Source organism: Euleptes europaea, chromosome 3, assembly GCF_029931775.1.
Source record: "Euleptes europaea isolate rEulEur1 chromosome 3, rEulEur1.hap1, whole genome shotgun sequence".
Classification (NCBI taxonomy): Eukaryota; Metazoa; Chordata; class Lepidosauria; order Squamata; family Sphaerodactylidae; genus Euleptes; species Euleptes europaea.
In genome coordinates, this window is record NC_079314.1 from 87,067,413 (window position 1) to 87,084,152 (window position 16,740).

The 16,740-nt window shown below is 41.2% G+C and overlaps 1 protein-coding gene across 1 annotated transcript in view; it reads right to left on the reverse strand.

The window, feature by feature from the left end:
• Window positions 1-16,740, reverse strand: part of GRIN2B (glutamate ionotropic receptor NMDA type subunit 2B) — a 328,850-nt gene that overhangs the window by 156,222 nt on the left and 155,888 nt on the right. The window lies entirely within an intron of this gene.

A 16,740-nucleotide genomic window follows, 5' to 3' on the forward strand; every position in this document is an offset into this window, starting at 1 on the left:
GTAAATACCAGTAAAAATAAAGACTTTAATTCAGTGTTATAATGTGTCTAAGGAAGCAATCCCAACCAGGTCTGCTCAAAATGCCACTCAGGGTTATTCAATGGGGCTTACTGGAATTGTACTGTATGTTTTTGTATTTTTCTTACCATGCATTCTAACTCAACAGCCTTAGAAAGATGTAACTCTCTTTAGAATTGCACTGTTACCAGCCTATTCTACGATCAGTAGATAAGATCTGTGCTTTGGTTTTATAGAAATGCATTATTACTGTTACTTATTTAAAGCATTTGTACCTCAACTACAAATCTAATTTAAACAGTAAAAATAGTCTCAAGAAATCTTGATCAATAGAAGTCCCCAGCGGCAATAAACAGCATACATAATCCACAATTCTCACAAACAGCAAAAATATTAAAACCAATCTCTCACAGTAGTAGCTATGGCATAATGCCATCTTTCCACACTGTCCTAAAACAACTGGCACCTCTTTCTTTTTTCAGCTTCTGATTACCCTATAATGGATCATGGGCATGGATGCCACAGATTCATTATTATTTCTCCTATTCTTTACTTACTTTCCTGATCCCAAAATCTCTTCCTTCATGGAGTGACCTTAGACAGCCTCTCTGGCATTTCAGCCACAACTGCAACCACGGGCTTAATGGAGATGGAGTCAAGCTTTTTCTTCCTGCCCACAATCTTCCAGGTAAACTCAAGCCTCAAGATTGGCTCCGTGCCCATCCAAACACCAAAGTGCAACGTAATGTCATGCAACCGGCAAAGACTTAGAGGAAACCAGAGACGGGGCATTTCCCATGGTGGCACCCTGCCTTTAGAATGCTTTCCCCTTTGATGATTCTCTGGTGCCTAACTTATTTTCTTTTATGTGTCAGACCAAAACATTTCTTTTAACTAAGGGCTTCCATCTTTTTTAGCTATTTTTATGTCTGTCTTGTAGCCTGTGAACTGTTTTATCAATATCATTTTGGATAGACTGCTCTGTTTGTTTTATGAGTTTTTATTAACTGGCTTATTGTATTGGCTTATTTTTATTTATGAGATTTGAGCTGCCTCAATCAAGTCTGGAAAGGTGGAATGCAAATTTTCTAAATACATAAATAAGCTAGAACCATATTTGACTTGAAACATTGTAATGCATCAAGACTGGGAAGGATGTCAAAAGCATCAAAGATCTCCTGCTTTTATTTATTCTTTCCTCAAACTGCCTTGTTTGGGACAGAAGAAAAAATCAAAACAGGCTATTCCAGCTGAGACTAACAGACTATCCTGAAGAGGGTGTGTGTGGATCGGCATTGGCCGGGAGCAGCAGATCCATTCTGCCTCCTCAGAGGCTTCCCAGCCACCGCAGAGGGGGGAAAAACACTTTAAAAAATAATATTAAAAGGGGAGGATGTCTCATAATTAACAGTGAGGCTGTGCCATCAAAAAAGGAGGCCCAGCCCCACTGCGCTCAAAGGGGCGTCCCCGGGGCGAAAGGGCTGTAGAAGCTGCCTAAAGTCACCTCTACCCCCAGAAATGCCCTGGGAATGCCCCCCACACACCAGTGCAGGTTTTCTCTTCTGGGAAAGCACTACCGGCATGGCTGTGGCATCGGCGGGGGCTAGACGCCGGCGTATTTGCTCCTGCACCGGCATAGGTGCCAGCTTATTCCGTGATAAGGTGGTACCTATGCCGGCGCGGGGTCATGCCAGCTCCTAAGGACCTTCCCCCCCCCACTTCAGGAATGGGCTCTAAGTAACTTCCAAAACTCTTAAGTAAAATAACCTAATCTTCAGAACAAAGACTTACATAGAAGGCACCCTACTGCTATGCATCTATTAGATTTTCTAAATCAATTAAATGGCAAAAGAAATTGGAAAGGAGATGCTTTGTAATCGGGCTCTTTTTACAGTCAGTCCTATGGAAAAGTTTACATATGTAACTGGCCTTAGTTTTATTTAACAAAGCAAACAAAATAAATATGGTTCAATGCAACTACCAGTAGAGCACCTCCTACAGAGAAGTTTACTCCACCTCAGATAGCCTCTTCTGTACTATAGGTGGAAACCTATTCTTTCCTGCTAAATTGTTAGTAAGGTGAAGTTTGAAGCAATACCTACCATAATATGATGCTCTGTTCAGTGTGTTCTCTCTCTAAGTATCTCCCCCACCATACACCCTTCAACATGTATAGTTACTTTCCTACTTTAAATCCGTTCTCCAGATCAACTTGGTCACACTAAGGGGTGGGAGGACATTTCACATTTCTTCCCCATTCATTCATGGGGTATTGCGATCTAATTTCAATGCCAAAAAAGGGCACCACAAGCGACAGGAGCTGAACTCTTCCTTGACTGACCTCCTCCACACCCCTGCGGTCTAAGGTATCTCTCTCTCTCTCTCTCTCTGAGGTCAGCATCAACACTGGAAGCAAAGTCAACCCTGGAGAAAATGGCCTTAAAGGACCAAACACAAAGGAAGTAAAGGCGTAGAGGTTCAACTCTTCTCATTCACAGAGTACCCACCCTCTGCATTATATGAGACTAGGGCAAATAAACCAACAGGGTGTTGACCCCTTATCGTGATTTAGTTCAGCTGTAAGTCAGTTGTTCTATACAGCATCTCTTTCTCTTCCTGTGTTTCACTCTGGCAACTCACTCAGTCACTAAGAAAATACTTGAGGTAGGAATTAGCATATTAATGAAGAAAAGTCCTTAATGAAGGGATAAAAAGAGAGAGAAAGAAGGGTAAAGCAGCTGAAGAAAACCCCAAAGAAGATAACAACAGGGGGGAAATAATAAAGATTTTAAAAAATTAAGAAGGAATGTAGGAGTAAAGTTCAGAGCAGAGATATGTCACTTGACAGAAAACTGAGTGTTACAAAAATATTTAAGAAGGAGATTTGAAAATCTCAAAGGACAGGGAGTGGGGAAAACAGATGATAAAATAAGATTTAATTTTCCTTTATGTGTCTAAAGGAAGAGAGGAGAAGGTGGGAGGGAGAGAGAGACATATGGAAGAAACACACATGGATGGTGGAGGGAACATGAGAAAGATCACAGTATGCAGTGGGCACCATCTTGTAAACATAAAAGCCGCCCCCAGAGCTGAAATGCCAGCATATCAACGAGTGCTTTTTCTTTATGAATATTTGCCATATATTTTTCAAAGGTTTGGGGGAGGGACTCTTTTCCATAATGTTCTCTTTAAAACTTTAGGATTAAACGCCCTTGAAAATAATCTATTAAAATATTACTGTAATGGTAGGAGCACCCTAAAAGCCCTAGCACCCCAAAAGCCCCAACGTTTCTTTGAAAACCATCACCTATCAAGAGAGGGAAGATCATTTTCTATATCCCATGAATTAAAAAAGAGGGGAAAGGGTGAAGCAGTGTCTCTGCCCCAATGCACAGCTTGTCTGACCTGAATTTTTCTTTCTTTTTTTTAACATGAAGGGGAAACACACACAAAAGATGTCTCTCCCTTTTTAAGACCAAAGCAGCTGTAGCGTGGAGCAAATTGTGTCCAGACATTGTACTGTGGGAAGGAGCATTTAATCCTAACCTGTTCCTCATTCCATTCCCAATGAGGGTTGCATTGGCATGACAGATTGCCATTGTGTCTTAACATGTGGTTTCTGAATGCCAGATCTGTTTCAGGGCAATCAGTTGATATCCATGACTCTATCCTGGATGAAAGGGCAGATCTGCAGGTATTGCCAAGACTTATTTGTATGAGGTGAAAGAAGTTGATCTCCTAGCTTTGCCTATGAAGGTTCTCAGTGCATCACCAGCCAAGGCTCAACAGTTCAGCAGGGAATTCACTGTGGTTTATCAGGCTAATATTACCCTCTCCAATTGTTCTGTCAGACAGAATTTCATTTTCAAGTGCATGGATTATTTTGGTGTACCACTGCCTAACAGTCTCAGCTTGTAGAGGTGGTCTTAGATTTAGTGTCTTGAGGATTTTAATTATTGAAGACTTCCATATTTTCACCAAAGCCCTTATGACAGGTTTGTCTCAGGACTTCACCACCACTATGACAACCATTGGGCTATTTCAGGACACTTTACTCCCAACACATAATCAAATCAAATGGCTATATTTGGTCTTCTGTACTGGCTGAGCGCTAGATGGAGATCTCAGTGATCCCTTTGTCACAGTCTGAACGTAACACGGTGAAGTTTAGATTGACAGGGACTTAGAAATTCTGCAAGTGAAAGATTGGTTAAGATGGTCACACACACACACACACACACACCCCGCTGTGTAAATGAACCCAGACCGATTCCTAACAATCTTTACGGAGTTTCCAACTGAAATGGCTTTAGCTCCTATCAATTCACTGATTCTGCTTGATAATATGAAAATTTCCTGGGCAGTCATTCCAAGGCATCAAGCTCCTTGGTTTACTGAAGAGTATGGGCAGACAAAGCATTAAATGGTGGAAGGCACACAGTGACTATGACTGAATATCATCTACATACACTTTTTTTCTGTTCTGTGCCACTGACAGGAAAGATGGGTTAAATTAGCTATTACCCACTACAACACTCTGTTGTGGTAGCTGATCAGTCCTGTGATATCTGATAAGACTGTTCTGATGATGAGTTTAAATTGCTGAGGTCAAAAATGCAGACAAGTTGCACAAGGAGGTGGGACCGCATCCTGTTACTGCTGTGCTCTGCTACTGCCCATTTTGACTTATTTTATCTGCCTCGACTGGATTGATTCATTGTGGGATAGTTCCAGATACCTAGAAGGAAGTGGTTTTGAGACTTCTTTGTATCCCATATTATTATTGACGATTTTATGATACTTCTGTTGTTTAAGATGGTTTTTAATGATTTGCTCTAATTTTTTATTGTATATACTGCTATTTGTGTTTTTCCATTTGATGTTACAAGCCACCTTGGGCCCTGTTGTAGAGACTGTGGGAACATAAATGCTTTTATTAAAAAATACATATATTTCCGGGCCTCATCTACAGATTCCTGATACTGTATCAACTATTTAATGAGAAAACTTCTGTGAAAATCCACAAATCATGCATCTGGAAGTTCTCCCAATGTAGTTCCATCAGAACTTACCCAGTAGGTAAATTGAAGACTGTTTGGAAACTCCATATTGGAGCTTCTTTGGAATAAAAAGGATACCAATGTAATAATTAAAATAAAGGTTCCTATAGAACAAGCTTGGTCCTGAAAAAATCAATCTTCCTCTGCACTTACAGTGCATTCCTGAAGGGGGCCCAAATGGTCTTAGGAGGCAGTGTGACCCCTGCGCCAGTGTCCATGCCAGTTGCACCATGCAAACTGGCACAGATGCCGGCGTAGGGGCACTTATGCCACCACCCCCTGGACCGCAGCAGCGTGATCCCCAGACACTGCCATGGCCTCCCGCCAGCGTTCTCCTGGAGCAAGTCCCTGCGCCGGTATCCCAGGAGGCATTCCCAGGGTGTCCTGGGGGGCACAGCTGCCGTTAGGCATCTTCCTAACCCCTTTCTGCCTAGGAACGCAACAGCGTTGCTACACCACCTTTTTTGGTGGTGCAGTATTGCTGTTTGCTATGGGGACCTTTTCCCCATTTTCAGTTTTTAAAAAATAAAAACCCCTTTTTTCCCCGCACAGTGGCCGTGAAACCTCATTGGAGGTGCCGTGGCAGCACTGCAGCATGCCGTCTCCGTCCGCTGCAGCTTTCAGGAATGGGCTGTCATGTGTTATGCATTCCCTTTTAATGCCAATAAAGGCTTTTGTATTCATATTTGTGCTATGCATTCAAACACAATTTTATTCAGATGGAACAAAACTACAAATGTCACACCACAGTTGTTTGCATTGCAGCGATTATATCAGCCATTTACCATTTGGAAAACTGATGCTACAATAGCTATTTATTATGCATTAATTTATAGGAAATAAACATAAAAAAGTAACATAATTTAATGCTCCTACTTGAAATAAGCTGGCTTGCTAGAATATTACTTATTCTGTATTGCTTTTTTTTAAAAATGAAATAGAACAGGAAAAAGCAAATTCATTTCATTTAATATTAAAATTTAAAACCATCTTAGATTTTAATTAATTGTTGTATATTCCCTCTTGACTAACAAAGACACAATTAAAATAAAGTTTAAAAATTACCCACAATTTGGCCTATGCTGTCCATTTCATATATTGTGAATCTTTCCATCGAACTGGCTGTCTCTCCTAACAGGTTTGTGAATCCACAATAATGCTCTGCCAATTGCATATTATTAACAGTATTGGGGGGATCTCTCTGGTCTTTATTCAGTTGATCAAGGAAAATGTAAGACCTTATGAATGTTTTCCAATATGATGAAGACAATTATAATTAATGTCCGAATATACCATACAGTGCAATCTTTCACTAGGTAAATGATGCAGGTATGAGGATAAAATAGACAGCTGAATAGATTTTCTCTCGATCGTTTTAATTTTTCAAACATCCTTGTTTTTCAAGTGATAAAGAATGACTTAGAATTAGGAAGCATCATTTATCCAAATTTTTATACACTTGGCATATACAGAGTGTTCAATACAAAAAGGGTGGCAGGTAAATTCCAAAACACTATGTTTCAAAAGTTAATAAATTTATTCCAGAATCATTTTTCCAAGCCTAGCAAGGAAAGCATTCTTCACTGAATATTCTATACGCTCAGAGTCTGAATGTTTAAAACTTAGGCAATTTGAATTAATTATGCACAAAAAAATCTTGCAGTTGAATAATTATTTGAGAGCAGAACTAATGCATTGATTTCACACTGTCATAACTCAAAATTGGATGAACTGTTTTTGTTCAAATTTTGCAAAACATTTGCCTCTGGCTGAATAAGAGCAAGAGAAGCAGGCAAAGCTGTGGAGTGAAGCAAAAGTTGTTGAGAAAGTTATATGCTATCTGAAAACAGAACACTAGAAACAGGCCTGACCTACAAAGCTTTGCCTCTCCATGCTGCTGAATTAACGGATCTATATTTTTATTAAACTGAATGGGAGCTGTGCCACTGGCATGAGATATCTGTTGGAAAGAGGAAACCACATTTACTGCATCTAAGTCTCTTCTCTTACCCATAACTGCCTACCCCAATAGTTAATGCTGCCAAACATGTTTGAGTTATACATGTTCTACAAAAAGTACAATGTAATTCATTTTATTATACATTTAAAAAAAATTATGGCCAGTTTATTAAGCAATCTGCTCAAAACCCGTGCAGGGTAAATTAATCCAGAATAAATGAACAGCAGGGAGAGAAAAGCCTTCAACTATGTGTAATAGTGGCATAGCAGAGGATTAAGCAGTGATCCTAGTTGTACGAATCAAGATTTACAAGCTGGGATGCTCAATTACCCACCAGTTCAATTCATGTCCTGCTCTCAGGTAGCAATCCATGCAGCCAAATGTCCAACACATTGTTTGGCGGCATCCAAACAGCCCGAATGTGTTTGTTTGTGGGGGGAAAGGCAATAGCGCATCCAGAATTACATACTGCTTTAATGCACCTGCATCCCTCACTGCCACCACCTCCAGTTGCTAAAAGGCACATGGTTATAAAAGGAAAAAATATAACATCTCACATTTTGAAATGTGGCTTACTATTTAGATGTTTGTGTGCCTTATTTTCTGTCTCATCCAGGGAAATGTGGGTTGTGGGGCTCTCTTACGTAGGTCTGTTAGAACCTAGGTGCTGTGCAATGCCAGGTCCATAAAAATAAGATAATATCTGACCTGTTGTATGAGGAACAGACAGACCTGGCTTGCTTGACTGAAACCTGGGTGATGTTGTCAATGGTGCCAGTTGTGCCAAACTGACAACATTGGCCAGGTTTCAAGCAAGCAAGCCAGGTGTACTGATAGAGGAAGACTCATAAAAAAGAATTGCTACACTTTCAGTCCCTTTACTAACCTTGGAGGACCGGGGGTAGATATATGGTACAGACAGAGGCCAACATTACAACTGGTGTTGGGTAGCAGAAACATGTTAGGGATCTGCTGGTTTATCATCCACCTAGCTTGCTAGTTGGATCTCTGGCTGAGTGAACAGAGGTGATCTTGGATTTGGTTTTGAGGACCCCATGGTTGATTGTCCTTGGTGCAGAATTGTCCTTGGAGCAGAATCAACGGGTGGGATTTCTCATGTGGAGTGCCAGGAGGTTCTATCCTCTCACTTAAGCTCATCAACGTTTATGTGATGCCACTGAATGAGATAATTTGGAGCTTTACATATTTCATTATCCAAGCTTCCAGATGCATCCATCCTGGCTCTGAGCCAGTTCTATGAAGCTGTGGTCAGGTGGCTAAGACAGAACAAGCTGAAGCTAAATCCAGACAAGACTGAGGTGATAGTGGTCAGGAAGGTTGATGGATCCACTTGTAATGGATGGGATGGAATAGGCATTTGCAGAGCAGGTTAAGCGCTTGAGGGTGCTCATGGAGTTTGAAAAGTAAACAGGTGTAATGGCCATGGGCACCTCTTACCATCTGCATCTGGTTTGCCAACTCTCACCCTTCTTAGACGCAGCTGATCTGGCCATGTTGAACCATGCTTTTATAACTTCACTGTTGGACTCCTGTAATGTGCTCAACATTCAGAATACAACCTGGAAACTTCAGCTGGTTCAGAATACGGCACCTGATTATTGTCAGTGGCTTGCCAATGGGAACATAACTGGCCTAACCTAAAACAGCTACATTGGCTTCCAGTTGGTTTCATGACTCCAATTCAAGGTGCTGGTCATGACCTTTAAAACCCTTCACAGCCTAGTACCTACGTATCTAAGCAACTGTCTCCTCCCATATATTCCTGTGCGCCAACTACAGACTCCAGGCTGCCATCTAGCAGCTGTTCCTCCACTTAAGGTAGCCTGCCTGGCATCAAACAGAGCTTGTGGTTTCTCCACTGTAATTCCTACTATGTGTAATGGTCTCCATGAGAAGGTGAAGAAGGCATCATCTTTAAAAGTTTCCACAAGATGCTGCAAGGGCATTTTATTTGCCAAGGCTTTTACTGAGGTATAAACTGCAGGTATCTTTTTGTGGGGAGGCCGTTATTGAGGGTTTTATTTTGTTGATTTTAAAATTGTAACATTTATTATTTGTAAGTCACCTCAAGCCACCGGCAGGATATACATATTTCAATAAATAATTAAATTATGGTGTTGGTTAATGAATGTCAAGCTGTCCAAGTCTGTGCATACATGAACTGGTCCATTCATGCACTGCCTCATGGCTATTGTATTTTCTCTCCCCACCCACATCCATCAAAATCTTGTTTTTGAAACTTTTACTGTACTAAAAGGGTTGTGTCTCAGGACTTGTTTCAATGTCGTGTTTCTGGCACACAGTGCCCACACAGAAAACTAAAAACAAAAGGCAGCCAAAGTGTCCTGTTGTGGGATAAATCCATGCATGAGTGTTCCCATACTGGGAGTTGTAATAGTTTTTCTAGGGAACACCTATAATTTCTTAGATAGCTTCCTCTTTTGTGACAAAGACTAGCTTGGATTGGTTGCCTTCATTTCTTGTACATTTTCCACTTTAAAAAATGTTGTCCACTAGCAATAAAGAGCTCAGAAGAGTTCTTTAAAGGTGCATGGGCTGCAAACACATTAATGAGACACACAGGTGAGTTCTGATTTGCAAATCCTGTGAAAAGTTCTGCAAATATGCCAACGTGATATAAGCTGATGGCCACACAGAACAAAACAAAACAAAACAAAAAGTCTGGCAGTGTGGGTATAAACTGGGGGATGAATTGTGAGTGATTCTGTGCTTGACAAGTAGGTCACTATAATGGCCCAACCACAACCCTTGTGATACATAACTTTTTTCTCTGATGAGTGAGAACATTTAATTCTCCACCTGCCCAGGAACAAAACGGCCATGAGATGTAACACGTTTACCAAGGCATGACATGACCATCACTGTGTTGCACAAGTGGCTACGGCACAAGCACAAAGCTGTTCAGCAGGGCATTCAAACCAAACAACAACACTGAGACAATCCAGCCAGCATGCTCAACTTGCATGTGATCAAGTTAGATCAAGGTAAGCCTGACTGGAGCTCATGTTCACACTGAAGTTCTCAGTATCCATGGATACAAATACACAAGACTGTCATTGTTTTTACCTGTGAAATACCGCAGCGTATAGTGTTATCAGTGCTGGACTGAGCTCAGACTGATGTGTGAATGATTTAGCAAAGAGCATGAGCTGCTGAAATACCTTGGAATTCCTTGCTTAGGCTGTGATATCAGGGCAATCCTTTACTACAACTCTAGTTGTGATGAAATTTCACAGCATTAGAGGCCACTGAAAAAGGAAGCAATTTGTGCCCACATAGATGTGGTGTGATTGCACTCATTTTAACCATCCCAGTGAACAGATCTGAAAAATGAGATAATTCAATGGATAAAGCTGGTACAAATTCAGCCCAGCCTTCACAAAAAGGGCTTTGCACCTGGAAAAGAACCTAACATACTAATGAAGTATCATATAAAATATATTTTAGGTTATCAGGCGTCACTTTTGGTTTAATTCTTAAAGCAAAGGGAATACATACAAATTATCAAAGTTATAGGAAAGAATTTTCTTGCTGCCATGAGCTTCCATTCAGACAACCAGGTATGCAGGTCATTTAACTGAAGCATCTATTTGTGTATACTGATATACTGTGTCCACAAGGGAGGCAACATTTTCTTACAAACCTATGCAATGTAATTCTGCAACCATTCAGCAGTTTAGGATCAAAAAATAAAGAAGACAGTTTGGTCAAACAGTTAATCTGCAAGGGAATTTCTTAAAGTTAGAAGAATGTTATTAGTTGAATTGGCGTTCTGGCTGGGTGCTACAGTTAACACTTCCACTGTTTGCACAGAGTGCCCTGGGACTTTCTAATGATCAGAAATATTGTCAGGGCACCCCTCAGGACAGAACCACTAGGGGACGCACTGAGTTGGCCTCCTGTCAAACCAGATTTTTTAAAAAGTGAAATTGCATCAAAGGAAAAGGAAAGAGCTCCACAGTTGCTCTGGGAGCCATGGCAACACAGCAGTTTCTATTTTTATTACTTGAAATATAGTAAGAACATTGTGGGGAAGAGGAGAAATGTCAATTAAGAAAATGGAAAACAGACATGCATGTTCTTTCATTAATCTAATTCTTTTACAGGACTCTGACGTGGTAAAATTATCAGCAGTCAGTTACTTAAGTGGCAGAGACGCTCACCATTTTCACTTTATTATTCCACTGCCGCTGTGCACTTATTCATCATCACATACCTGCAAATGGTTTCTGGCTCACTGGATTTCATATGCATTTTGCCTCTCAAAAAGGAGACAGCTGTGTTTCAATTGTATGCCATTCTCCTGCTTTTGTTCTGTGCTTCAACGGGCACTTTAGAGGGAGGAAATATTATGATTGAATTCTCAAGACAGAGACTAACAGAAAGAAGGACTCTCCAGATGTAATGCAAAATGCACATTAACAATTGTAAATTATATGCCACAATATATATTGGGAGTAGAAAGGCCTGACCCAATGGCAAAAGAGATCTGAAGGCCACACCCTCCTTGGAAGAACACTTTGGCAAAAGGAAGACCAGCCTAACTCCCACCATCATTTGAAAACAAGCACCTGCAGGGAGCTTGCTTTCACCCTCCCTACCAAAAGAACTATGCTTCTAGCAGCAATTGCTCTGGGATTACAGACATTAATGAGAAGTTAATGAATTGTTTTACTCCACTGCAAACCATTTTGGCAATCATTTGTTTGAAAAGCAGGTTAGAAATCTTTAAGTGTGCTTGTTAATGTTAAGTCATGGTACAGCTAGATTTAAGTCCAGTAGCCCCATAGAGACCAACAAGATTTTGGAGATATAAGCTTCTTCATCAGATACAAGTGGGAATGGCGAATCCTGAGTCCTTATATCCCAATCTGAAGGTGGGAGGGGTGTTGCTAAGAAAGGTGTCAGGATGCAGAGGTACAATGCAAAATGTGATCAGCTTGATTAGAGCAGGGGGGAATGCTAAGGGGAAGAAAATTAGCATCTGTAATGAAATAAAAATCCTACGTACTTATTCAGCCCTGGGGAGTCCATTGTTCTGAATTTGTGAATGAACTCAAATTCAGCAATCGCACACTGCAATCTCCCCTTGAAATGTTTTCTGTTTGAGGACTATCATTTTTAGGTCAGCAATGGATTGTCCTGGAAGATTAAGATGTTTTCCCACTGGTTTTAGAGATTGTTTTTTTTTTTAATTGATGCCAAATTTATAAGTAGTCATAGTAATCATTGCTGCTGATATATTGTTAATTGTGGTGGCCTAACACAAAGTATCTGCCCTGCCCTTCAGTCTTTTCCAAACAATCAGTTTAAAGAACAATACATTCTGAGCTGCTACTCATCTGTCATGGGGGATCCTTAAGGCAGCAATTCTGTTGTTGTGGAATTGTGTATCTTACCAGCACCCAAACAGCAATACTCTATTGCTGGGGAAAAGCAATCTTCCTCCTGCTAATGGACAGTGTCAGAAATTATTGTGAGAGATGGGGAGGGCCTGTGGCTCCATGGTAGAGCATCTGCTTGGCATGCAGAAGGTCACAAGCTCAATTCCCGGCATCTCCAGTTAAAGGGACTAGCCACATACTGACTTTGATGGACCAAGGGTCTGATTCAGTATAAGGCAGCTTCATGTGTTCATGAGTGCTGCAGATAGATACCCGTTGGATAATATCTCTGACATCACCAATAATGAATCACACACATCCATATATATGTTGTGCCAATTTGTGATCTTCCAAGTGGTTTACCAATTATAAATTAAGCAGATGGTCCTTAAAAATAGGGAGGAAACTCTAGCGAAGTCCAGGCAGAACAGGCCCTTGTATAGCAGCAATGTCTTGGCACTGTGTGAAGCTTCAGCCTTATTTGCTAGATGTGTTTTGAAGACTGTTGGCTTCCCCTTATCAAGCTCTGCAGTGCATATCTCCCCTGACATTTAATGTGCAAAACACAATCCACTGCAGCATATGTATCCATCCATCTCTGAACACCTACCTCCCTATCCATTATGTGGGGTGGAATATAGTACTCCTGACTGGATTGCAACAAGCACCTAGAGAGGAGTAGAGCTGCCTGGGGCCAAGATTTGTCTGTCCCAACACAGATCAATCAATCATTAACCAAGAGGAATACAAATTCTGAATTTTAAGGTGGACTGTGCTATGAGAATAGACAGATCCTGCTCCCTAATCAGCTCCAGCTGTGTACATCTAGCACGCCCAACATCTATAGCCCTCAGGTAGGCATATGCATGTGCCTCCCCATCAAAATATAATCCAAGCCATTTCCAAACCCCCCCCACACACACAAACATATGATATGTATATTTAAAATATACTGGTTCAATAAGCTGCAACGACTGATTTTAAGGGATGGGACAATGAACGCAATCCACTCTCTTATTACCGTACTCCCATTTGTAAAGTCTGTGTAATTTCACAATTGTTCTTCATTCTAATGCTTCAATGCATTTACTGAAATGAAAACTCAAGTGTGCCTCCTGTGGCTAAATGAGAGATTATTAAAACTAATCAGTACAGAACTCATTAGTAACTCAACAAAGTCATAATGAATATAGCCTAGCATTCAGAAGCATCTTGAAACATAACCAAACCCAAGCAGCAGCCAGAGGTTCACATGTCTCTAATAAGAACACAGCACATACAATCTAGCATTTCTGAATAGCTGTAGAAAATAATGAAATGATATGATTTTTTTAACATGACTGAAGTTGCTGATTTTGCCCTCGATTTTTTGTTAAGATGTCCAAAGTAGACTTGTAGGGCTTCTAGTCTGTGCTGTCACAATTAATCCATGAATGTAATCTCTTTCACACAGAGAGAGCCCATAATGTGTACCCTCCTCAGCTCTTTTCCTCTCCCACTGCCTTGAAGATAACATGTTTAGCAGCACGGCTTTAATGTTAACAAAACTGGCCAGGAGAACAAGGACCCCCACAGCTATACCTGTAAGGCCTCCTGCTTATATGCTCTGTTTTCAACCAAGATCATTTATCTGCAGGGGGATACAGTCTCACACATAACTAGGTTTGCTTACAAGGTTATGTTGTTGGCTAACCTTTTTGTACTGGAGTTCTGGATCTCCTATTCCCTCTTAGGTCTGATGCTGTGGGACGTGCATGCCTGCTATCAAACCGGCAAGTCCCACATCTTCTCCTCTTTTCTTTCCAGTAGCATCATGTGATAAGATAGTGTCACATTTCTCTACTCCCACTCCACTTCATCTAGCTACCGCTTGTAGAACTAGGGTTGCCAATCACCAGGTGGTGGCTGGAGGTCACCCGGAATTACAACTGGTTTCCAGATTACAGAGATCAGTTTCCCTGAAGCAAATAGCAACTTTGGAAGGTGGACTGCATGGCATTATGTCTTGTTGAGGTTCCTCCCCTCCCCAAACCCTGTCCTCCCCAGGCTCCACCCTCAAAATCTCCAGGTATTTCCCAACCCAGAGTTGACAACCCTAGGAACAACACAACTCACACATTTTGGACTGCTAGATGTTACTGCAAGGGGAGAGGAGGAGACTGAGTTGTGTGCAGCTGCTGCTTTTGGTGGCAGCTACATTTGCCATAATTTGCAGCCTTAATACTTTTCCAGGATCCTACAGAATGGCTGTGTGAGTACAAAGCAATAATCTCTCCTACAGTGCCATCCTAAGCAAAGTTGCACCCTTGAAGCCAATGGGCTTAGAAGGGTGAAACTCTACTTAGGAAGACACTGAAATAATGGAACATGTGGCTTCTGTACATAAAGGGCTCTGGATCATTGCCAGTAAACATATTACAGGCTGCCATTTAATACCTGAGTCCATGGGGGGGGGGGGGACTAAAATGGCTTACATCCTTCTATGCAACAATACAAGTACACATTTCACTGCAAAGAGAGAAATCTCAGGAATTCTGTAGGAAACTAAACATGAACTCTCTTTCCTAGCTGAACCTTTAAAGTAATGATCGTAATATGGAAGTACATTCCACTGAAATCAATGGGACTTGGGTACCCTCTAAATATTACATGAATGCCACAGGAGACACTTTTCTGAGGATTCATCCCACACAGCTGTAGTCAGTTAAACGCACACAATCATACGGAAAGAGCCAGCTCACACAGGTCTTTAAAGCTAACCACTGACCCCAGGCAAAAACCAACTAAGCCACCTCATGGAAAACACCTTTATAAACATATTTGAGGCAGACTAGATCCAAGCAGTCCCCACTCCAGTCTACTCCCACATGCCCTGTCTCTTGACTAGCCAATTACTCAATGTCCAGTCAAGGTTTGGGGGAATACAGAAGGTGGCACAGCTAATGTCCAAGTCTGAATCACAATTTATTATTTATTTACTGATTACATTTCTATCCTGCCATTCTTCCATCATGGAACTCCAAGTGGTAGAATCTCCATGCAGACTTTCACCAGACTCTTACCTGCATCACTCCAACACAATTGCTGCAGCATGCAACTTCCAACCATACCTTGGCATAAACAGCCAACAGTTGTCCTGGGCCTCTTGCCTCAGGCCCCATCCTTCCCTCTACCAAGCAAAACTCAAGCATGAGAAGTTTTTCTTGCTACTTCATGAGTGAGGAAAATGAACCATGATATCCTGCTACTTTCGCTATAAAATCCTGCCTGTCTCATAATTTATGACTTATAAATTTCCTCCACTTACATTGTCACATTTACCTAGAATACTACCAACCTTGCTACATGGGACTGGAGAGGGAGATTCTGCTACCAGCTGTCCCTGCAGATTGCCACCTTTTCTGATTCTTGTATGTGTATTGTGGTGGTGTAGTATTTCCCCCCAGGATCAATTGCTGCTCTAGATAGGGTTGCCAGGTCCCTTTGCTCCATCAGTGGGAGTTTTGCAAAAGCGTGGATGGGGGCATGGGACACGTGCATGTGTGTCCCACACAACATGCTGATGTCACTTTCGGGATTACCTGGAAGCGACACAGATGCTCTAGCAATCTCTGCTAAAACTCTATAGCTTTCACAGAGTTTCAACAAAGATTACTAGGAGGATCCATGTCACATGGGTCACATGCCTCCCCCTCTATCTGGCTCTCTTGCCTGCTGACCCTCAGCTGGTCGATGGGCAGCCCAGTGGATTGGCAGGCTTTTGCCCTCCACCACCAGGTAATTGGCAAATCTAGCTCTAAATCTTATTTTGTGATTAGCAAAATAAGAATTTGAGATGTGAGTGATGTCAAGAAGGGATTGCATGCCAGCTGCAGTTTTGTAATAATCGTGGCATCAGTAATGGATCTCTTGATGTATTTTATTTAAAATCTGAATTGTTATACTGTGTAAGATTGTTCATTACTTTAAAATTTGTACGCCGCTTTGGGACATGTGTTTCAAGAGGAAAGTGGCATATAAAGATTCTAAATAAACAAATAAATAATCTGCCTTCCCAAACTTGTTGGTGCATTCCTTTCCTGTCCTATAGGAAAGGAATTAACCTATATGATAGTATTCCTGCTTCCTGTTGGCTTGTATATCATCAGGTAGTTCATATTCATCCTTCTTAAATGATGTTCAAACTATTGTTAACACACACAAAAACCCAACCCTGCATATTTGAGAAAACAATGTCTCCTCATTTTCCCAAAAAAGTCAATCCCTCCAGAAATTT